Consider the following 26,022-nt stretch of genomic DNA (forward strand, 5'->3'; position numbering starts at 1 on the left):
ATATACAGAGCTAGTCACGCACACAAGAGATTGGTATTTCCTCCTGGTATATTTTTCTGGCCTTCTATAGGAAGTCACAATGTCTGTTTATAGACTTTTCTATTGTCCTTTTGTGATTTAAGCACTTTTGCTGATGTGAGGATGCCATTCTGAAAGGAAACATCTGTATAAGCTGTTCCTACTGGAAAAACATCACGTATTGCTGAATTTATAAAAAAGGATATCTGTTAATTGATATTTGTTCTACAAACATGAGAAAATCATGTAATACTTGTTTTCCAGTATTGCTTTGTTAGGCATTTTCTGATGCTGTGAAGAGAAGCCTATCTGTTATACATATAGTATGAATGCACATTGTAAACTCTATACATATATTCAAGCAAACTTTTTCTTTCAGCATATTTACAACGTAATTAATTTCACCCTTATATTCATAATATCTAACAATTCCCTCTGTTTTTAAACACTCAAAACATTCTATATAAAAAACAAATTAAGAAACAAAACCTTTAGTCTTTTTTGATACAAGTCAAAATGCAATTTTACATAGTTAATACAATGAAAACGTATTACTACCAAACCTGAATGTATTTAACAACTTTCTTTTGCAGACCATTCTGTGAAAATATTTATCAGTTATGAGCTGTCCGTTTTAATTTTACTTGATTAATTTATTCTTTTGCAATCACAGAATTTAATTTATGACTTAGAATTGTTTCATTAACTCTTTGCAACTGTTGAATTAAATATAAGAGACAATAACTATGTGCTACTGCAAGCATTTATACACTGCTGAAAATATACAGTTTTAATGTCATTTTAACCATCACATTGTGTTCATGTCTCTGAACTGCTCAATAACACCTTGGTAAAATACTGAACTGGGCTTAGATAATAAATATTGGAAAGCAATTATTTTACTGGGGTAAAACCAGTGATATTACAACTTGATAAATTACTTTTGAACTTACTACGATGTATCCTGTGCAGTATGTATTTACACAGACTGTTTGCTGTTCATGCATTTCAATCTAGTAGGTATCCTGGACCCATTTTTTATTTATTTTTTTTAAACATGTTTTTTTTACACATATTCATTACTAGACATTAATTTCATTTGTACTGAATTCTTCTGCATTTGTACATACAAAGACTATAAAGTACATTTAGTCTAATCTTACAAATTTAATATAATTAATATTGAGCAAAATCTTGGAAAAATGTTATGTCTCTTTAGAAATATCTAGTGGAATTGATACCATATCCATATGTCCTGTTATTTTAAACTACATACTCAGCAATTAAAAATATTCATGCTTTTTTGTACCAACATTGTTTTGCCAAAAACATATTAAAATAGTGACCAATCTTGTTCAGTTTTTTACATGTCTTTACTATCTCTTGTATAGCTGTAATCAATTTTAAGCCATCTCTTGTTTTTTAAACTATCTCTTGTATAGCTTTACAGTTTAACAGGTTGTAAATACAATTTAATTCTAAACAATACAATAACCACCATTATGATGGCTATTAACAACTTGTAAAATAGCTTATCCTGTCAGGTTTAATCCAGTTTACCAGTATTTCTAATACACTAATACCTGTTTTCCCCCCCCATAAAAGAGTATTGTCAAAAAGGAATGATATATTTCTTCCTGTAGCTTTATTTTAGACCCTTGTTGTTTATTTTTTCTGTAGCTTTATTTCAGACCCTTGTTTATTTTTCTGTAGCTTTATTTCAGACCCTTGTTGTTTATTTTTTCTGTAGCTTTATTTCAGACCCTTGTGCAGTACTGCTTATACAGTCAGTGTAAAACTGAGAAAGTGCCCCTCCCCCTTATACAGTCAGTGTAAAACTGAGAAAGTACCCCTCCCCCTGTAGTACTTCAGCACTGTTTACCTGCCCTATGCTGTGAGAATAGAATGTATGTCAGCCCAACACTTTGGTTATACATTTATTTTATTAGGTTACTAAATAAAGCTTTCACTGTATATTACCTCTAGTAGGTATTTACACCCTCCTGCACAATTGATTTGAACTGTATATATACTATAGCCCATTTGCTGGCTGTACTTGATGCAACTGAGTTTTTTTCTTCTCTTTTAACATTTACTTGCAAACAGATTATCAGTGACATCTATGCACAATTGTGGCATTTTATTACAATTACCAAATAGTGTTGCCTGTAAACATTTTAACAATGTTTTAACAACAATGATGCTTTAGAAAAACTCAAGCTACTTGTCTGGCAATCAGTCTTGTTGTTTATCTGATCTTTCCAACATTTCCTGTAACTATTCATTCAGTCTAGGAAGGTCTGAGCTCACATTTCATACTCTATAAACTATAATTAATTATTTTGGCATTTTTCCTTTAATGTGATTGTGATTTGCATAACTATGCATTTATACAACATAAATAGACATTATTTTACAGCTACCTTACATGGATTTCAGTATTTTCTATTTATTTATCTAACTGCCCTGCCATTAATTTTACAAAAACTGTTTTAAAAATAAATAAAATCACAGATGGTATTAGTCAAATTCAGAACTTTAACTGTTTGGTGTTACTATACAATTATAACATATGTTTATTTATATTTGCTGTTGTCTGCCTTTTGCTTTTGTGCATTGTAAACAAATGTACTCTATATGAAAAGAACACACATGCATGACTGTCTTGTATATGTATATCTTTATACAAGCATGTCATGTCCCTACCATCCTAGCATGCATGCTTAACCATTTTCAAAACATAAACATGTTATAAAATATATTTCTTTTGCACAGATTAACTGTCTATGCAGGAAATTCGTCAGTTGAGCTAATGCATTTCCTTTATCCTGCAACTGCTGTTGAATTTCGTGATGTTGCATGATCTTTCTGACATTCTTTAGTAAGCTGTTCTGCTGAATTTGAAACTCCTATGCACTTTTGAAAAGATGTGTGTGTAACTTGTCTAAGATTCCTGAACTCATTGTGTCTGTCTTTTAGAAGTTTATTACATTTCTTTGTAACAAAATGTACTAGAGTTTCTATCAGTAACTGATTTGACTGTTGCTGCAACTCTGAAATAAACCTTTTACATCTGGTGACAGAACATAACTGTCTAACATTTGGATAGAATGTCAACATATTAACTTTTCTTGGTTCTTTACCTTTACAATTTTTGTCTGTACAGTCTAACCTTTGGATAATGTCATGCACTGTATTTTTATGACATTGTACACACAATAAACATTTTTATACCACACATGATTTTATTTCATATACCAGTCAAATATTATAATCCGTCTGCATAATGCCTTACTATCAAATTGCAATCCATTTGCATAATGCCTTACTATTAACTTGACCTAATAAGGTTTTACATTTGCTAATATGCTGTATATACATTTATTCTGTTATTATTATTACCTCTATGGCATTCATACTGTATGTAACACAGAATAATTTTCTTACCAGTCAACAGACAGGCAGATGGCCAAGCTGCTTTACTGTAGATGGTTGAAAAGTTTCTGTAGTCACTTGTGAAGTTGGTACAGCAAAACTGGCAGATTCAGTCTTACAACTTCGTCTTGTACCTTTTCTGGAGCATTTATGGAACTACTCCACCTTCCTGCAATGCAGTCTCACGGGATTTAGACTTCTATTAAACTGTATTGCTACAAACTGTTGAAAACTGTAGAAATCTGAAGTACTTCACATAAACGTTACTGTGCTTTTACAGGAGTGACATTACCCATTCACTCCCCCTGTTTTTGGATGCAGGCTAGGAACGTTGTCAAAGGGTCACCATTGAAAAATTATATTGGATGCTCTGCTTACTTGCTGCTTGCTTTCTTTTACTGCTGAATCAGAGACACATAGCTCTGCATGACTCCATCTGTAGTCCATTTAAAGCACCAAGCCTTTCAAATTGTACACTGATAAAGAAATATATTTTTCAGCTATAAGCACAGTTAGAGACAACTTATTTTATAACAAACCACACGTAGTCTGTCAGATTTGTAGCATATATTTACAAAGTTTTCCTTCATTACAGATATGAATGATGACTTCTACAAAAATACCTCTCTCTGTCCTTCTCTCACATAACTGAATTACTACAATAGCTATATACAGAGCTAGTCACGCACACAAGCGATTGGTATTTCCTCCTGGTATATTTTTCTGGCCTTCTATAGGAAGTCACATAATGTCTGTTTATAGACTTTTCTATTGTCCTTTTGTGATTTAAGCACTTTTGCTGATGTGAGGATGCCATTCTGAAAGGAAACATCTGTATAAGCTGTTCCTACTGGAAAAACATCACATATTGCTGAATTTATAAAAAAAATATCTGTTAATTGATATTTGTTCTACAAACATGAGAAAATCATGTAATGCTTGTTTTCCAGTATTGCTTTCTTAGGCATTTTCTGATGCTGTGAAGAGAAGCCTATCTGTTATACATATAGTATGAATGCACATTGTAAACTCTATACATATATTCAAGCAAACTTTTTCTTTCAGCATATTTACAATGTAATTAATTTCACCCTTATATTCATAATATCTAACAACCTTTATTAAACTTCCACAAACATAACTTTATTAACAATATTTCAATTTATCAGCATGGAACATCCATAGAACCAGGACAGCATAACCCCACTCCCCTTAACCAAATAAGCAGTGTCCTCACCTTTGCTCACTTATCAAGCCACATCCCATCGCTCACTTTCAACCCCTAACTCTCCGAATTAAATATCCAACACCAGACGGGGAACAGAAGGACAAGCCTGCTCTCTTCTCCAACCAGCCTGACACAAGCTGTTCCTCCAAAATAAACCTAAGCAAACTCTATAAAACAAACCTAAGAATACCTTAAAAAGTGGCCATAATCATTCAGGTGTACTCCAGCCTCTCTAAACCAAACTGGACACCAGTCTTCAACATCCCAGTGCCTTATCATATAAATACCTAAAGCAACCAGTTAATAGCTAGCCTAGAATTATCAAACTGATGAGCCCTCTCCAAAGCCAAAATAACGGTGGTACTACCTCTGACTACATAATACACGTACCTGGGTATAACCTCTTTAAACAGATCCTCACTTATCCTAAGTGCCAACTGTAGCCTCGGAATTATTGCCAAATGTACCAAGACTGAGCCCATTGCCACTTGAACCCATGCAAACCTAATGTGTGTACCCCACTTGAACCCATGCAAACCTAATTTGTGTGCCATCCGGCCTAAATGCAGTCTCCATTTGCCACCCAGTGAATGTAAGAATAACAAAATGAGGTTCCCATCCTAGAAATTTAATACTAAGCCAGCTACCATACCCAATTATCTAAGACAAGACATGGAAACATTTGATAACCTCAGATCTACACAGCCAAATACTCATAGAAGCAAAAAAAAAAAAAAAAAAAAAAAAAAAAGACAAGATACATCCCGGCCAAACTAATGACCATAACAACTCTGGCATCCTAAGAACTCCATAATACATCCATAAAGCAAAGTATAGTGCAATGAATCCTCATTTACCAGTGCTTATCCCCACAATAAAACCTGTCTTGTCAACAGTCATCTTCTGTCAGTCTTCAGACTAATCAGTCCTACCCCAACCCTTCAACATACAAACCATAGTCCAAGATTTAATAAAGTTTATGCAACTCTACCACCCATGTAACTATACTAAATCACAGTTAAGGTCACATTGATCAACTTACTGGTCTTAATTTGTTCCCAAACCTGAAGCAAATATTACAATCACAATCCTTCTAGCCAACTCCTTCCTTGAGCAGCTGCAACACACTTTTACCAAAAATCTTGCAATGCCTTGCCATACACCTTCCTTTTAAAAGCTGCCCAGGATTCCTGCACCAAACATCTGATTATTCCAAGCCAACTTAGCACAGCTCATCTGACAACTCCCTTGCATGTACCACTGCTTGACCAAATGAAAATTAAAACTTTCTCCCACATCATCTCCTGCTAGACCTTCAATGCCAGCCAAATTGGAACTAACCCCAAACAAAGAAACATCCCTCATCCAACTACCCTTCCGTCTTGCCAGCCAGCAAACCACAAACCATTCAACAAAATATGCTCCTATCCAATCCTTCCTGTCAGATCCATAGAAAACTGCAAATCCCACTGAACAACTCAATCCACGTGTCAAAGAAAGAGCCATACCATTAAACCACTCAAAAAAAGAAATACAAACCACAATACTAAAAACACACACCAACTTAAGTCACGCAGTGATGTTTGCTGCCCCTCCAAAATCAACAAAAAGGCCACAAACCTACAAAAAAGAAAACCCAGGTAAACTGCCAGACAAGCAAAATTCAGGAACCCAAAGACATCCTTAACCTGCACCTTTACACTTGTATTTTACCCACAGAATCTTTTTTTACACGTGTTACCTTCACATTGGTAAACTAATCAAACCATGGCCTGCATCCACTAGCAATCCCAGAAAAACAAAGCCTTGATACGGCCTTCTAACTTCTGCTTAGCCAATGAAACCACTAGTTCCTCACATTTCCCTAAAAACATGCACATACTTTCCAATGCACCAAATAAACCCATCACCAACTCTCAAGTCATCCAGACAGCTGATAAACAGATGAACAATGTTACCATAGCTGTAAATAAAACTATAAAAGTTTCATGGTTTGTAGTTTTTACAGCTCTGGTTCCATTGTTCATTTTTATCAGTTGTACTGCATTTTTGGAACCTGGATTTGCTGGTCAGCACACGCACTTGTCCTCAAGTCATCCAGATAGCATATTGCCTTCTGGCTGTCCACCAGCTGCTGCCAAATCCAACAACAGAGAGTGGTGCTAAACATCTCAAAGCAGCACATGCCACGGCGCATCCCATAAGCATAGCCTTGCCAAAGTAAAACTTAAACCCTGCTTTAACAGAAACCGCCAATTAATTCGTCTGCAACCATCAAATCAGGAAAATGCACAAGCACCTGTCACAATACCTATACTTTAATGGTATAATGCACCCCCTGGTCTTCCCCTTGAGCCACAAAAGGACACCCCCACTCCTGTGCCCACAAAAATTCCCTCTATCCTGAATATTTTGAAAAAAAAATCAGGAAATGGTGAAGATAATCCTCCTGATTCGGAAAACTTCAGACTCAAAATCAACCAAAGCTTCCCGTCTGACACACTACATGGCTGAATGTACTCCCACACACTTTGAACAAGTGTGTGAACACCTATATGCCACACACATGCAATGCACATTATTAAGTGCCCAGCATACCCCCAGTACTTCCACCCCAACATAACCAACCTACTGGTGGCTGCAGGGCCACCTACCGTAGTGGCTAGCCAAATATTGGGATGCCAAACCCACCAACTGTGACCGATCCACTGCTTTCTGCTTCTTAAACCTCTGTTTGTACCATAACAAAGTGTTCACCACCTGCAGACGTTGTGCCTTATGGATCATGAATACTCCAGGAGTGCCAAAGCACTATCCTTCTCCAACCACATTACCAGATAATATATTGCACCCAACACCCAGTTGTCCCATGTTCTTGGCCACAACCTACAAAGCCACTAAGGCTGCCAAAAGATCTTTACAGTTCACAATGTTCAACTCTAGGGGACCCTGAACCCCATCCAGATCAATTAGTTCAAAAATATCAACTTACCCCCCCCCTTACAAGCTTTCTTTTTTTACTGGGGGTGGTATACGAGGGGTCAAAAGACCCAGTCTCTCCCTTGCCCCAACCACATGGACGGTCCCCAAAAACTGACCTACGCTCATGTTGCTGGGACTCCATCCCACCTACGGACAAATGCACACTCCTCAAAATCCACCTACCCCCCCCCCCCATTGCTGAAAAGCACTACATGGGCCTGGACCTGTCCCCCTCCCCAGATCTCCACCAAACCCCAGCCACATCAGCTATAAAAACTGTACCCGACAGGATTCATCCCCACTTGTCTCCACACTATACCCAACTGTACTAAGTCTGACATACCTAAATGAACATTTAGCTCTATGCAATTACCCGTTACCTCATTGTGTGCTGTTCCAGTGACCAGAATCTCCACCATAACCTCATCCAGCATCTACAAAGTCCGATTGGCCTCACCTGCAGCTTCCACCATGAGAGGCTCACTAGTCAGCAATTCCCAAAATAGCTGCTCCGCCTGCAAGATGAGGGCTACCCATCTCTGCTGCACACTCTGTACTTCCTCCATCTACAAGGAAACACAAGTGCCTTCAGAAAAACTATAATTACTAGCCACACACGCACAAACCAAAATAAAAAACCTATACATAGAGAAGTTTGTGTAGGCTTAGTTTACTTACTTGATGTGTCCAGGAACAGGTCTGAATTTATGAAAAACTTCAGAAATGTGGGAGAAGCAGGATAAATCATTGGGCTAAAGTCACTGGTCCGTGTGTAAACCACAGCAGATGAGAGGTATGATTGTAGCAGTGGCAACAATTTGAGATGTAGACCTCCTACTTCAAAAATGCATATTAATTTACATTTTCTTTTTCTGTCAGCCTCTCAAGTTAACAGTATTTTTTTTTTTATTGTCTCCAGTTATCTCTGGATTTGTCCCAGATTGTGGAATCTGGACATTACCCAATTTGCCATTTACTTTCATACAGTGAAGGATAAAACGTGAAGGAATTGCTTGACTATTTATTAACTAAATATCCTAGGGTACTAATAATTTCCCCAAGATCCACAAGTCCACCACAACTCCACCTATGAGGCCCACTGTATCAGGTAGAGGCTGGACAACTGAACCAGCTTCAAAGTACCTACAGGCACAGCTTATAGTTAAATTTTGAACACACAGGTACAGTTTTGTGAGATACCACCGATTGTTCCAATGACAACTTTATAAACAAGCACCCCCATAACCAACAAATTTACCAACATTGTACTGTATATGTGGGAACAGGAGCACATTTTTTTTTATACAAACGATTTGTGGATAACTTGTTTATAGCCTGGGATGGGAGTGAAACTACTTTTGATTTGTTTTAGGACTATATATGTAATTTCGTTTTTAATTTAAGAAATGCTTCTCTTCCTTAAACACTGACTTTTTTAGATATTACCATCACTAAAGATGATAACAGTATTCTTAACACCTGTTCATAGGTTGGTACTAGGCTATCGGCCCTAGGGCCTATACAAGCCTAGCCATAACAATTACCTGGCTATTTCTTCCCACACTATTTACTTCCCTGAACTCCTGTCTAGCATGGTGACTGACGTGATCCCCGGGGTGAATATCCTCTCTCCCATCCAATCATCAAGGTTCCTTTTGAAGAGGGCCAAAGAGGCGCTCTGCTTGACATGTATGGGCAGTCTATTCCAGAGTCTGGGGAGTCTCTGGGTCAGGAACCTCTCTCTCCAGCATGTTTTGTTTATTGTGATGACAAGATTTAGATCCCTGGAGCATGTGGCTCTGAGGGATTGGGATTTATTTAAGTGTAGCATGTCCAACAGCTCTGGGTTTGACATAGCCTTGTATGTTAAGCAGAGATCGCCTCAGAATAGACGATACGCGGCAAGAGTATAGCTGGAGATTTTTAAGGCGATCAGCACAGAGAATCTGCTTTAGGCCTGTGATTATTTTAGTGAGGTATTTCTGCAGCCTTTCCAGTTGTTGCAGATGTCTTGAGAGGTACATAACAAATGGGCGTTGTATTCTATAATGGGTCTAATAAGGGATGAGTACAGTGGGACAAGGACCTCCTTTTTTCTGGATGAAAAGCCCTTAGTGATGAGGTGTGCCACACAGAAGGATTTCCTGACTGTTGTGGTGATGTGGTTACTGAAGGTGAGACCACTGTCCACCTGTGTCCCTAAGTCTCTTATCGCACTTTTGGTGTTTAGTGTACTGCCACCTATGTGATAATTCACGGGTACATGTTTTTTTCCCAAAGGGGATAACTATACATTTCTTGGCATTAAGCTTGAGCCCATGGCTCTGGCACCAAACACCTGATTCTGTAAGGTCCCCTTGTAGAGTATCCACATCACTTGAGTACTCAATAATGGCTCCCAGTTTGCAGTCATCTGCAAACTTTGTTTACACAAGAAAGCTATTAAATGTAACAATACTTTACATAGAAACAGGATGTATCCTCATTTCATTTGAGAATGTAGCGAATAACCAGTTTTTGAGAATAGCTCGATTAAATACGCAAGACAAAAATATGTTAGAACAGATGAAGGTTGCTGTTGAAGACTTTGCCCTTAAGAGGTTACAACAAGCAAGAAATCCAGCAGATAATGTGAGGACATTAAAAAGAAAAGAAATACAGTTGCTGTACCTGTTTTCTCTAAGCAAGTAGACACACAGAGTACGATACCCATAACACCCACTAAACCAAAACTTAGATGTACTTTGACTTACAAAAGAACTCCTTAGCCATTGAAAATATAATCCGTAAACAATGGCATATACTACAGGATGTTCCATCACTTAATAGTTATATCACCACTTCACAACCCTTTTTCACATGAGACACAGGAACTTAAAAGTACATTATGCTGTAGAGAACCCAGATTGTGGTTTACAGCCATCTCAAGAAAAAAAAAAAAAAAAAAGCAGTTATAAATGTGGCAATTGCGTATTCTGCAAGTACATTGACCTAGGAAAATTATTACACATCCTGCAACAGCCACAAGTTTTGAAATTAGAGCCTTTGGTAATTGCAATACCAGGAGCCGGGTATATCTAGCAACATGCACTGACTGCACTTCCTATTATATAGGTAAAACAAACCACAGGCTTCAGGACAGCATATCCAGTCATCTCAAAAAATGAAGTGAAGTAGTTACTAATGCCTTAAGCAAACATAAGCTGAAGGAACCTACCCAGTTCTAAATTCCCGATTTTAGAAGTCGTGTATGAAAGAGATGAAAATATTGCTCTCAGAACTGAGACAGCAGAACTGAACTGGATTTTGAAGTTTAAAGCTCATATTATGCCAGGGCTTAATGGCATTGCCACTCTTAAATCTATACTCAGAACCAAGCAGAAATCTGTGGAAATACTTTTGTTGCAGCAATATATGAATATTTCATATGCAAGCCAGCTTATTACACACATTTTTATATTAGGTTTATATGTTTTTACAAGCCTTTAAGTTTCATATAATATTACATATGTTTTTAAGGAGCATACTATTCCTTTAATTTGAACCAGCAACTGATTTGTGCGTGTAACTTGAACCATTCACTAGATGATGCAGTTGTTTTATACTCCTGAGGAAGTCTTCTGGGCGAACGTTTTATGCTGGCATACCCGAAATGTACTTATGGATACTAAAATAATTTTAAAATGCATTTATTCCATCCTGGTTTCCACGGATTTCTTATTGGGAGCATAGGTTAGAGCAGGGACTCCACATAGGGTGTATGGTCCCCATGCAAAAACACAAAACAAAAAAACAAAGAATTCTGATTTTTTTTTCACAATTACAGTTCTCAAACTGCAACAGATCCAACATACTACTACATAATCCATCTGGGCGGGGCGGCGCAGTGGTCAATGTTGTCACCTCACAGCAAGAGGTTCTCCGGTCAGATTCTCAGCTGGGATGCCTTCTGTGTGGAGTCTGCATGTCCTCCCCTGCATTCACGTGGGTTTCCTCCGGGTGTTCTGGTTTCCTCCCACATTCCAAGGACATGTCTGGAGTATTTCTCCCTGGGCCTCCGCTGAAAATAGATTCTGTCCTATTCCTGGTAAAGAAATGTTAAATAAATAAATAAAGTATGTCTTGATATCAGTCAGGAAATGTGTCTAACAAACTATCTCCATCTTGGTTTATCTGGAAATCAAACAATTGGCAAGCAAGCATCTTGTACAGCAAAAGCCAGAAGTTTTGGCACAGTCTTCAACAGGTTGCTTACTTCTGTAAAAAGCTTTCCTCCATTGATAAAATTGTTTATGTAGCCTCTAGTGCTGTTATCACAAAAATCAAGGTGAGTAATGCTTGAACTCAACCTTCCTCTAAACCAAATGACTCAAACCATACAAATATCTCTCCCACACACGTACATATGTACAAACTGGATCTTTCTGCAAGAAATTTATGATTGGATTCATTTATTTTTGACTGGAAGACTTGCTGAAATGCCACTGTAGCTGAACAGTGGAACTTTATGTACAGGAAGTAACAGCTAGTCATGAAATCATAAAGACAAGTTTTAGCAGTAAGCTTTGTTGACCAATAATCTACAAGTTGCGGTTTCTTAACTATTAGTGAGACCAGAGAAGGGACTGCTGAAGGAAACAGCAGTTTCCAAGATATGTAGAATACGTTTTACTGCACCGCATCTGTGCAGTGCATTTATTGGTTTTGGTACAGATTACCAACGCGATAGCTTCATTGCTGTCCTACTCTCATCACATGCAATTTCAAGGATTCTAATGGTAGTAAAGAACATGACTGAAATTAACATCAGTCTGAGAATTCAGAGAGTGCTACCTGTCCGTTTGCTTCTAAATATTTAGCATTTGTACATGTCATATAAGAGGACCCTATAAAAAGCAACTAGTAATGCTGTTGAGCTGTCTCCTGCTACACCAATGTCCCCCATACTCTAAGAGGTGTGAAGAAATAGTGTCTCCAACCTGTATGGAGAAACTGTGCTGCATCATACGCGCTATAATTATTTAGAATTATGAACTTTTTAAAGATGAGGAAGGGACTGTGACAAGGCCATACATTGTTTCATAGGCTGGTACTAGGCTAACTGCCTTTGCAGGCCATTTTAAGCCTAGTCACTTACCCCATGCGAGAATCAAACCCTTCTGTTTGTAAGGAAAACACTTTAACCATTATGCCATCCTCCCACTCCCAGTAGTTTCTCTACTTATTCCATTTATACTCTAAATATCTATGGATGGGAAACAGAAAAGACTTACCCCAGGATTGTCCCCTGTACTACCAATAGACAGAGGCAGCTACTAAATGCTTTATCCCATGCATGGGTCTCCTCAAATTATTTAAGGCATGATACACTTATTCTCATTAGTGTTAACTTATTCTCATTAGTGTTAATATACAATTAACAATCATGGGATGGGTAAGGCCCATTTATAACCAAATAGGAAAGGGTATTTCAAGCACAAAGAGAGAAACTGGCTAGGCTTAAAATATCCTACAAGGGCAGATAGGTTTATAGGCAAGTACTAGGCTATCATTGTTGCGGTTTTAACTTAAAATGTGGTTTAAACAAGCAATACCAACTTGAATTCAGTTTTATTTTTACGACTAATACAAAAGTGATCTTTGCCATTGATCTTGCATCACAAGTTATGATGACAGTAATTCATATGCCAGTATCATTCCTGTACAAATACTTTTTTTTTCACTTTGTTCTTCCTTAAGGAAAGTATGCACTACCCTTAAGGCAGAAAAACTGCATTTCCTTTGTACTAGGTTATGTTATCCATACATTTACATTATAGATACACACACAATGTCTAAAGCTACCTCAACAGAAAGATAAAAAAAGCCTTCTGTTTCTGAAAAAAGATGTACCAAATACATATATCTGTCGAAATAATTGGGGTCTTTAGGTGCATCCCAGAATCCTGTCTGTATGCCTTGTGGTCTAGTTTCCCGTACATTCAAGTAAAGCTGGTGGTGGTAGTAGCAGTACAACTTGTATCTTGTCTCTCCATTTCACATTTCTGAACATTATGCCATTTATGAACAAACAAGTCAGGGACCCACAATGCAAATTAAATGCAGTCAGTCAGTGAACCACCCAACAGGAAAGAATCAATCAAGGAATCCCAAGAAGTACTGCAGTCAGAGAACTATGCTAAAAGTAGTGAAGTTCTACGAGTTGCGATGCCAGCTGAATAAATACAATGGTCCAAAGCAGAATAAAGGCAACTGATCAGGGCCAACAAAAACAAGACACACTGTGGGGAAATCTCCATCACAAGTATGGAGGCTGGCTAACTTATGACACCATCTATGATCTATATACTCACATTATTGTCCAAATCAGACAGTTATATCTGAATTTAAAAAAAAAAAAAAAAAAAAAAAGAGCAGTAAAAATGCTTAACCCAAGAGTTCATCCCATCTATTTGTACCCTATGAAGTGAACTTTAAAAAAGTATCAGCATAAATGTTTTTTCACCTTATCTTGCCTTTTTCAACAGTACTCATTAAATCGTTCTCAGTAGCACTTATTTTCTTTGATTTACCCCAGAATAGAGGACAGCTATGTTGATATTCCTTCATGTTACAGCCAATGCTTTCATTTCACCTCCCTGATGCAAGTTTTTTTTTTTTTTTTTTTTTTTTTTTTTTTGACCACAAGAGTCAATACACTGAAAAGAACATTTTATTTATTGTATTTGTTAACAGGAACAGCCTGACTGGGCTCATGGTTCACAGTGACAACACAAAAACAAAAAACAAATAAATATTTACAATCAAGTTACAACCACCATATATGAAGTAAGGGTGTTACACTGTGCAGTATGAATGATTACACGTGTAGTATTTGAAACAGGAATACAATCAATATGAAGCACTGTGGTTAATATTTACACAAGTATAAAAACAGATTAAGAATTATAATCATCTAGTAATCTATATACAGTGATAGCAAGATTATAGCTACTGAATAAAAATGATAATAGGCATAAGGTGGTAGAACAAGAGCAGGCTACATTACAATAAAATGTCCAAGGGAGTGAAATAGGAATGTGGTAAATGAAGGAGACACAGGAAGTAGGACAGCAGTAGTGGACAGGAAACTCCAGGAGAAAAATGTAAGAGAGTGAAATATCATCTACCTTTGAAGTGTGAGAATGTCACATGACACAGCAGCAGGCCCATGTTACTGTTGGTTAGGAAAATGTTTGCGTTAGTCAGTTGTACGTTCTAGTGGGAGAGAATTCCATAGTTTAGAGGTATGAAGGTCACACACAGGAGAACCAATTGGTTAAAAAAACAAGAAAAATCTAGCAAAGCTAGACTTTCCACTTTGTGATACCTTACACCTCTTGTATCAGAGGCAACTGATACAAGAGGTGTAAGGCAACACACAGTGAAAAGTCTAGCTTTGCTAGATTCTTCTGTGTGTTTTTTAACCAGTTGGTTCTCCTGTGTGACCTTTTTACTCATCGCTTTAGCTTGTTAGTTGGGATATTTTGTAGACACTCTAATGTTTATGGACATCAATTGGGTACAACAACCCTGTTTTTCCAAAAGTCAAACATTCCTCTTATGCGGTGCTGATGATGCCATAAGAAGGCAGAAACATGCATGTCCACAGCTAGAGGGCTTTGGCTTTATTGGCTTGAAATTGTCTGTAAACAGACAAGTAAAAGAAAAAAAAAGTCATGGACATTCAAAATTGCCATTAGCTGAAACACACGATATACTTAATGGGTAATTTGCACATATCCCATATTGCCTCTGATACAAGAGGTTTAAGGCATCACACAGTCGAAAGTCTAGCTTTGCTAGATTTTTCTTTTTTTATAGTTTAGAGATATACATTGGAATGAAGGGAATCAAAGAGATTAGTGAATTATTTTGCGACTGCTAGATGATTTAATTGTCATGACCATGTTCTCCTTTAGGAATATATTGTGTTAAGTTTGTGACAGTAGACAAATTGTTAGGGTTACTTAACACTGCATGTGGGTCTCACACGGATGTAGTTCAGGATTTTACTTAGTTCAAGCCATTGTAATTGCTAGAGGGCAATACAGGATGTGTCATAGCATTTTCAAAATGTATCTATTGCCTGAATATTCGCTAATATAGGACCACTATATAGTAGTCTGGGAAGTAAATGGGACTGGACAATAAGAAACAATGCTGCTGTCCGTTTAAGGAATGGCCTCATTTTGTAGGTTATGACAATTAGTTTTTTGGAGATAACACAGTTAATCTACTAACAGAATTTCATCTCTTAGTTGAATGCAATGAAGTCAGAACTTGTGTAGTTCAATTTTATTACTAGTGTGGAGTCGTGTGTAATTAACTAAGGTCCTATTATACAGTACTTCATGCAGATTACAAGTCTCAGTATGGAGCCTTGTGGATCTTCAACAGTGTTGGGTAAAAAGTTGAAATTAGCAGAAACTTTTGAGAAGACTGCTTGAAATCATATCAGAAACGTAACTCGTAAGCACAAGGTCAATGTAAAATTCTTTATACAGATCTAAGAATATGGAGGCAGTAAAATGTTTAAGGAGATTTTTTTTTTTTTTTTTTTTAACTTGACCAAAACTGATTAGATGCAAAATAAATTTGTTAGTGTTATTACTGTGGGAAGTTGCATTGTGTTTTTGTAGACTTAGAGAAAGCATATGACAGGGTGCCTAGAGAGGAGTTGTGGTATTGTATGAGGAAGTTGGGAGTGTCAGAAAAGTATGTAAGAGTGGTACAGGATATGTCTGAGGGAAGTGTGACAGCGGTGACTTCTGCAGCGGGAGTGACAGATGCGTTTAAGGTGAGATTACATCAAGGATCAGCTCTGAGCCCCCTCTTATTTGCAATGGTGATGGACAGGTTGACAGACGAGATCAGACAGGAGTCCGTGTGGACTATGATGTTTGCAGATGACATTGTGATCTGTAGAGAGAGTAGGGAACAGGTGGAGGAGACCATAGAGAGATGGAGATATGCTCTAGAGAGAAGAGGAATGAAGGTCAGTAGGGCTAAGGCAGAATATATGTGTGTGAATGACAGGGAGGATAGAGGAATGATGAGGATGCAATAAGTAGAGGTGACAAAGGTGGTGGAGTTTAAATACTTGGGATCACCAGTTCAGAGTAATAGTGAGTGTGGAAGAGAGGAGAAGAAGAGAGTACAGGCAGGATGGAGTTGTTGGAGAAGAGTGTCAGAAGTGATTTGTGATAGACGAGTACCAGTAAGAGTGAGAGGGAAGGTCTACAAGAGGGTAGTGAGACCAGCTGTTAAATGGGTTGGAGACAGTGGCATTGATAAAAAAAAGGCAGGAGTTAGAGCTGGATGTGGCAGAGTTAAAGATGTTAAGATTTGCACTGGGTGTGACAAGGGTGGACCAGATAAGGAATAAGTATATTAGAGGGTCAGCCCAGGTTGGAAGGTTTGGAGACAAAGCCAGAGAGGCAAGATTACGCTGGTTTGGACATGTGTTGAGGAGGGATGCTGAGTATATTGGGAAAAGGATGCCAAGGATGAAGCTACCAGGTAACCGGAAAAGAGGAAGGCCTACGATAAGGTTTATGGATGTGGTGAGAGAGGACATGCAGGTGGTTGGTGTGACAGAGCAAGATGCAGAGGACAGGAATAAATGGAAATAGATGATCCGCTGTGGCAACTCCTAACGGGGACAGCCGAAAGATGATGATGACATTACTGTGGGGAGTAGTGGCTTTAGTTGGTTTCAACACTTTGTTAATACATTTTCAAAGTTTTTTTTTCATTTTTCTGTATGTGTCCTTTGTAGGCTTTGATGATATGTAATATTTTGATAATATGTAATATTTTGACTCTTGTGCAGAATATTTGACTGTTTCAAAGGGTCCTATATGTTTGAGATTTGGTTTATTTTTCCCAGGCCATACAGCAAAAGGGCTAGCAAGCTTTCAGATTTATTTCTCCTTAATGGAAACAGAGTTAAGAATATTTAGAAAGACTGCATTCAAGTAGGTGACCGTTTCATTTTGGAGGAATGAAATACAATGGATTTCAGTCACATTGCTAAAGTATACATATGACAAGTGTTTTATTTGTCTTGCCTGGGTAAAGGTAGAGTTTTTGGTGGCCTCAGTTGAGATTAGAGGACACAGGCAGGATTATGATCAGTCATGTATAAAAGAGTACTCCTGACTGCTTAAAGCAAATAAGGAAAATTCTACTTGGAACTCTTAAATCTACTTTTTCACTCTCACTTTTCTGAGTTATTTTAACTCCTCAAAATCACTGACCACTTCTTACAGAATGGTAATGTCAGGTAGTGCCAGCTGTGCTAGGGGGAGTAGGGCAGTGCATGCGTAACATGTCCCAGCATAGCTAGCTGGAATTTTGTAACAAATTATATGTCATTTGAATATCAACGGATTTGTACAGTTGCTTGTTAAAAACTTATTTGTAAAGCTGCTTGTGTTAAAAATGCTTCAACAGTGGATCCTGCTGGACAGAAAAAATACACACATGTACATCAGGTTGTATTGTTGTAACTGCTGAAATGTATATATTTTAACAGAGGATACTGGGAGGAAGGGTTACGCTCAGCCCAGCAAACCATAAGAAAAATAGGCTGAAATTAACTTTGTTTAGGCCATAAGGATTCTTACAGGTATGAATCCAGCCAGAGATGCAATATCTATGAAAAGCCTTTCTGCAGGAACGGTAAAGTTCTGGAATTGTTTTATAGCTTCTGGATGCTGTATTAAACCTTAGCAAAGTTGTGTGTATGTATTGTGACACATCTGTACCAAATCCTGGCTGAGTTGCTAGTGAAGGGGTAGTGTGGAAACCAGAGTCAGGTGGCCAGATGTGATGCAATTCTGCAGTCAGCACTGAAATTGTATTTAGATACTAGTAAGAGATGTGTCACAAGCATTCAGCACTGTTATTGGAACTGTCAAAAAACACTCATCCATTTCATCTTGCCTTGCTTTAGTAAGTGACTAGGGGAACCATGATTCTTCAGTTAGGAAAACACAGTGAGATTAGCTAAAAGTGTTTTTTTCTTTATCTGTCCAAGACATGTACACACACACACACACACACACACACACACACACACACACACACACACACACACACACACACACACACACACACACACACACACACACACACACACACACTTCCTGTGATTGAAACTCTGGTGTTTATTTTAACTAGATATTCAGAATTTACATTTTTATAATATTAAAGTAAACATCTAAACTTTTCATTGTGGCTGGTCTTTTAGAAAGCATTTTAATCTTTGTGAGTACTTGCATTTATTTAGTGGCACTGTGGTTGCAGGTTCCTATTTCCAAGCCAAGCAGCAAGACTATTTCTACAAATATTAATTCTACTAGAGTAATTGGGAACCCTCATAACAGCCTTAGAGTAGCTGGCTTTTTGGGTGTTCTGTGGCAGTATCTAACTTACAGTCTGGCTGGAAGTGGCATAGCAAGTAACTCTGTCCTAGCATTTCTAATGTGTGTGTAAAATCAAGTCTCAAAGTGTGTGTGTGTGTGTGTGTGTGTGTGTGTGTGTGTGAACTACTTTGAACAGGGACAGAGCACTGATTTCACAGAGGGTGTTGAACGACTTGGCTTGGTACACCCAGCTGAGGACTCATCTCTGAGGTGGTCAGTGTGGAGTCTTATTTGGGGCCTGGAGAGGAAATCCAGCCCCAGGACTGAAGTGTGCATTCCCTATGTGCTCTTAGGAAACTGTACTAGACGCAGACAGCTGCATCGACAAATACTGTGCGTGTCTATTTTTTTCTCAGTGAACATTCACCAGAGGTGTCAGTGGTGAGGATTGTGATTCCTCAAATCACTGGTCCAGAGGAGGGACATCACAAGAATTTTAATATGTTTTCTGCAAAATGGCTGTCAATAAGGCTTCACATATCAATGTGTTCTTACCTTTCTTCCAGCCACTCTCTCATAAATCCATTTCATGAATCATGCTAGACATAAAGAAGTAGTGGTGTATTCCTTCCTATTCTATTGGCATATAATGGGATTATGTCAGTCACTATCATCTTATATACTATCTGTAACAAGACTACTTTTAATTTCTTGAATGGCCCTCATTTGTGTGCATCTCAGGGCTAAGTCCACTAAGGAATTATACAGCTGCAACCAAAACAGTTACTAAATTGCAGGACTTTGTTCAAAGTATTTTTTTGTAGTCCAAGATGAATTGACAGCCCCTCCCCCTACATTTTGGTAAATGCGCTGATACTTTACAAAAATCACAAGAAAAAATATTTTCTGACTTTTCTCTAAATGTCACAGATATCTTTGACACCACATTCAAGTCATCTTAAAATATAAAGTAGTATAAACAAACATTTAAAAGTTTAAACCTTAGCATTCCAATACTGTGATACTGCTTATGCAAATTTGTCAAAAGAGGTGACAACTGCCTTTAAAACACTGACTTGATCTAATTGCCAAGTATCGCTATGAATGGCATGGCTACACTGGAAGCAGGTGTGCAAGTTCTCTTCCTCTCTGCAATAAAGACAATGCAAAACAGTTTCACACCTCTCTGTCTTGTTTTCAGCAGCCTGAGCTCCTGACATCAGCAGGAATAATTACCCATATAAGATTGTCAGCAGTGCCCAACTACAAATATGGTATGTCATGCAAGTCTAGACAAATTCCTCTGCAAATTATGTGAGAAGTTAAGCTTAAAAATGTGAGTGGTCTTTCCCTTCCTTTGATTCCAAAGTGAAGAAATGAAAGTTTTAAAGAGTACAAGCAGATTTCAGGTACTTACACAGAACTGGAACCATACTGTAGGGTGAAAAGCAACCTAAGAGCCAAGTTAAACTGTAGGAGGTGGAATTTTCCTTTAATGTTAAGGCTGTTTGAGATTAATAACCAGTCTGAGAGGCTGTTTTTATTTCTAGTCTTACTCTGCCTGGTTAGTTCTTTTATTAGCAGAGTTAGTCCGTGGAGGTCTATGGCTAGAAGACTGGTATTGACTGGTTATTTGTGAAAATCACCCAGAATGAAAATAATATTTTGCACCTGAAGTGATCCAGAATAGATTGTCTTATTTTATTAGCTTAATTTATTTACATTTTGATTTAGTTCCACTAAGACAATGTTGCCTCTTTTCAAGAGAGACCAGAGGTGATACTCACAATGCTTAGGCGAAATTGGATAGGGAAGACAATGTTGCCTCTTTTCAAGAGAGACCAGAGGTGATACTCACAATGCTTAGGCGAAATTGGATAGGGCACCTGGGGGGGGGGGGGGGGTGCTTCTCCTATTCTTTTCAATAAGTGCTATCTGATCTTTTACATTCATGTAATCAACTAAGTCACGAATATGGAGCCTCAGTGTAGCATCTCATCCAAAGAATGACACACTCAGGAGTGCAGCAACACCCACCCCCTCATACTGCACTGCAATGTTAGTATTGGAAAATTAAGCCAACTACCGGGGGGGGGGGGTAACTAAAACATTCAGCCTTCTGGTCTTCCAGCACCAAAGGCAAGTTTGCTACCTATTGAGTTACTGAGTCTTCAAGGGTATTTATGATTTCTGTGAAGCAGTTAGGTGGAATGTAAATGGTAGCTATATGGAGTGAATGGTAGCGTTCATTTTGATACATAACATTAATATTTCTGCATTAGAAAAGGACAGACTAATTGTACTGGCTGTGGAGATATCACATTTATCAGAAAAAACAGCACCAAATTACTTCACCTGTTCTTTTTATTTTGTCAATTCTTAACACATTATAGCTTGGGGGACATACCAAGTCATCTGAAGTGCTTGGATTTAACCAGGTTTCACCAGTGTTGAAGAAAAACACACACAGAACTGACTGCAGTTACTATCTAGCTTTGAAACTTTTTATTGACCCTGTAGTTAAAAATCAGTAACCTACCTCGTTATTTTTCTTCTAAAAAGTTAGAAATGCAGTTACCTCTACCAGACCAAATGATGTCACAGATTACAATTTTATATGAAATAAAGTGAGATTTCAGTAGAGAAAGATATCTATTAAAAAACAACTTCACGTAGAAAGCAGTAGGACACTACTTCATTTACGTTTCCTTGATATATAGCACTTTTGACTTTTGTATCAAGGGCAGAAAAAAGTACTTTGTGATGAGAACAAAATATATTTGGGTGGAGTTCTCCTTTAAACATTGTTTTAGCAGCAATTAAAAATAATCACTGACTAAGGTTGCATTAGAAATACTAAAAAGATAAAAATATGCACATATTCTTAATTTTAGGTTTAGTGAAAGTGTTACCCATACCTACTTATTTTGACTAGATGTTTTAGGAGAATTACAAAAATATATTGAAAATAATAAACTGTTGTACAAGAAACAATAAATGTCTAATTTACAATATTACCAGGGCAAAAGCCTTGTCTGTGCTTGTTATAAATTACTGCAGATTTTCAAGTAAAAACAGTATTAGGAGTTGCCAGACATGTAACAGATTCACACCCTTTACCAATCACATGTACACATATTGCACCCTCCTCACTCAAATGTGCACCACTGTAAACCATACATACCCACCTCCACCCAATATACAGGTTGTTTCTCATCTGACTAGGCCTATCCCTAAACTGATACAAATTATGCTGTCGGCATACTACAGACGTTCTAGGAGCTGGAAGTCATGCTGTGTCTAGCAAACTTATAAATCACACATTCTATGTACATATTTGTACCACTCTTAACAATACATTAGTTGTAAAAAAAAAAAAAAAAAAGACGAACTTTTAAAAACTAAATCAGTTCATCCACGCTGGCAAACAAGTGGACATTTTTGTACAAGACTAAATATTTCTTGTAACAACTGCGAAGTCAAATGTAAAGGCAAAGGATCCAACGATAGTGACAAAACACCTACATTGAGAGTTGTAAGTTCCATTCTATTCCTACCTAAGTATCACCGTCCCAGTCTGTGTTCAAGCGACAATCAGACTTACATCAGTCTTTGTAAATATTTCAGTAAATAGTCGTTTTCAACTCAACATCAAAATAAGTAGGACACCACTGAATACAAATCCAACCATACACTCCAAAATAAACGCCCTGCTGAGCAGAAATAAAGACACCGCCCACCGAACAACCTACACAAACACAATGACACCACCCACCAAAAATAAAGCGAAACTAAGAAAGTAGCCAATTAATGACATGTGATCTTCTGCAGCATACAATCGCCTCTTACCAGTACAGTTTTCTTGTTCGTTTATATAACACATCAAACCCGTAAACAGCAGGAGTAAGATTCTGACAGCAGAGCAGATCATAACTAGCCTTTTTTGTACATATTGCTTCGATGTTATTATACAGACCCAACGGTGAAACGCAGCTTCTCGGCTCTGCTTTTGTTTCTTGTCCCAATTAAGTTTCGACAAGTTATCCAAGCGGTACCGGTTCCTCCCACAGAGTGGCTATCTGCTGACTCCTTTCCTCTGTAAGCTAGCAGAACGTCATGCATGGTGCACCCCACCCTACAGCTTGGCCACTACTTCTCATGCTCTGAACTATAAGAAAGGGTGGTGGCTTCGGTTCTCATTGATGTGAGATTCTACCGTGGGTAAAGAACGCCCAGAGAAACGGCGTGGTTCCCTGCTTTGGGCACCACTAACCCCCGAATATCCGTGAATGAAATAGAAACCAATACCGTGCTGATCCAACTAAACAGACTAGAACAGAATGCCTACTGTCTAACAGCAACAGGAGGTAAAAGTGAGTGATGGTGTGATCAAAGCAGATTAGATAAAGGCGCAATATCCTAGTTACTGACTCTGCCTTTTGCTAGCCTGGAGTAGAGGTATCCCTGCAGCGCCGACTTTGGGTACACACATTGCAATGTGCCATCTTTTAACACACGAAAAGTGGGACCGACTCTTTTCAGCAAACATTGCATTTGTAAGACAGACCGTATTGGATTTCACTTTTTTTGTTATAATAAAAGCTTACTGTTATAGTATTTTGAGTTGTTTATGTTGCTTCATGCGTTCAGCCATAAGTAATAGTCTTAGTAGAAAACTTAAGTCCAGAAATCTCTAGGCATTTGCCATTTTCATGATTTTTCGGAGGACGTGGGTGCCAAACTCTCCGGCTTAAAGGGGGACAGGTGGGTTAATTAGAAGTTATGTACTTACCATAACGTTCCATCTGAGTAGGTGTATTCATTTGTCTGCAACCTGTGGGTATAGATCCGATATCGGATCTGAACCGGCATGGTTTATCCAGCTATGGATCCGAGCTCCTAGCTCCTCCCCTCACCCATAATGCCCTGCTCTCCCTACATGACCTCAGATCTAGTTTGCCGCGTTCATGGTGACAGCTTGATCTTTGAGCTCCTTCAGCTAAGTGAAAATTTAGTATTTTACTAAGGGTTTTATGGTCTATAAATAGTTCCTTTGTGTGAAAGTTTTAGGTTTCCCACCCATTTAAACTATTTTTGGTTAAATTACTTATTTTTTTTGTAATTCCCTCCCCTCGCTGGTAGCGTAGTTTGTGTGTGTGTGGTTTCTTTGGGGCCTGTAGTGTGACTGGGTTGTTAACTTGTTAGTTTTCTTTTTGTTTAAAAAAAAAAAAAAAATGTCTGAAGCCCCAAAGGCGATATTTTCGAAATGCTCCGAGTGTGGCCATAAGCTGTCCCCTGCGGATGGCCACACTCGGTGCGTTCGATGCCTTCGGGTTGAACACCTCACTTCCGGATGTTCAATCTGTGCAGGGTTCAACCCCAGGGCATTGAAGGAGCGGAGGTCGAAGCTGGTCTTAGCGGGACTTTTACCCCCGGACTCGGCTTCGGCCTCTGCCCCATTGGTAGTTACCGCTCCTGTGGTACCTGCCCTACCTGCTCCCGCTCCTCCTCCTGGGACTCAAACTCCCTCTATGGGTTCGGAGGACAGGGAAGCTAGGAAGAAGGAACGGAGAGAGAAGCACCACAAGCAGCAGGCCGAGACCTCCGTCTCGGCCCAGCCGGCTAAGCGGGCTTCTCCTCCGACCTCTCTAGCTACTGGTTCTCCTCCTCGGCTCCGGTCCCCAACCTTTTCACTGGGACCTGAGGAGGAGGAGACCCGACCTCCTTTGAGGCTATCGAGGCGGTACTCAAGGCCTACCTCGGTAGCCTCTTCGAGGTCGACCTATAGTCTTTCTGACGCCGATCTGGACCGGATGATGCGAAGGTTCATCCAGGCCCAGATGCAGATGGGAGTGCTCCTGACTCCCCCCCCCCCCCGGGGTGAAACTCGACCCCTTTTTTCAAGCCCATAGCTCCTTCTCCGACCCGCTACCCAGGTTCAGAGCGCTCGGAGCCAGGCAGCTTTGGAGCCGGGGGTGGGTCGGCTCCGATAGTACTGGCTACTTCGGATCCGACCCTGCCCTCGAGTGTGTCAGATCCGACCTCTCTGAGCCTTGGCCCGAGTTTCGGATCAGAGGGACTCAGTGTGCCTTCGGCGCCGTCTGTGTCGGAGCGCACTGGTCCCTCGGATCTGAGGGGCTCGGCGCCGGCTTCGATCCACTCCTCTGATCCAAGGGGGAGCCAACTGTCGGATCCTTTGGTCGAGGCCGGCTCCCCTTCGGCTTTTGATGTAGTGGAGAGGGCTCTGTTGAGGGCTTCCAGACCCCCAGCACTTGCTTCGGCTCCATCCCACACTCCATCTGCTCTGGGTCAGGCTTCCGTCACCCGGCCACTGGGACAGCCCGTTTCAATGCCCCAAGCAGTTCCTGTGGAACTAGACAATGCTTGCAAGGGCTCTTCGGACAGCCCCCCCGAGGAGGCACCTCGCAAGCACACGTGTAAAAGGAGGCACATAGACTCCCCTGAGTCTTTAACTGAAGACACGGACTTGGAGGAAGGGGAAGGCTCCCAAAGATCACCCCCCGAGGATGTCTCCTTTGGAGACCTCATGGAAATGCTTCATATAAGAGGAGGGTGGTCTGCCCCAAAGTCTTCTTCGGACGAGTCCGTGTTCTTGGAGGCATTCGAAGCAGGCCCGTCTACCTCTTGGGTGTCCCCTCCTGCCGACCCCCTGGTGGACCTTATTACCACCAGGGCGTGGAAGGAACCGGACACCGTGGAGCCAATCCCCAAAAGGCCAGACAGGATTCTCAGCCCCCTGCTGACCGTGCCCACTGGAGTAAGGGTCCTCCGGTAGATGCCATGTTGACGGCAGCAGCCACCAAGAGGGAACTCGCCCAGGAGAGTCCCTCAGTCCATCCTCCGAGCAAGGAGTCTCGGATGATGGACCGCTTGGGGAAGCGAATGTTTAGTTCAGCGACCTTCTCAGTGTGGGCACTCAACAATCTG

At 39.4% G+C, this 26,022-nt stretch overlaps 1 protein-coding gene across 5 annotated transcripts in view; it reads right to left on the reverse strand.

Annotated features, from left to right (window-relative positions):
- TMBIM1 (transmembrane BAX inhibitor motif containing 1) overlaps positions 1-23,431 on the reverse strand; it is a 1,047,780-nt gene extending 1,024,349 nt beyond the window's left edge. For 2 of the 5 annotated variants that reach the window (XM_044075610.1, XM_044075613.1), the window contains exon 1: positions 22,632-22,825. The gene's annotated coding sequence lies outside the window, so the exon portion shown is untranslated. Of the gene's footprint in view, positions 1-22,599; positions 22,826-22,923 lie in introns of those variants that run through there. The other 3 variants (XM_044075612.1, XM_044075609.1, XM_044075611.1) reach the window with 3 other exon arrangements.
- Positions 23,432-26,022: the final 2,591 nt, after the last annotated feature.

This window comes from Protopterus annectens, chromosome 6.part1 (genome assembly GCF_019279795.1).
Source record: "Protopterus annectens isolate FY-2018-M chromosome 6.part1, PAN1.0, whole genome shotgun sequence".
Lineage (NCBI taxonomy): Eukaryota > Metazoa > Chordata > Ceratodontiformes > Protopteridae > Protopterus > Protopterus annectens.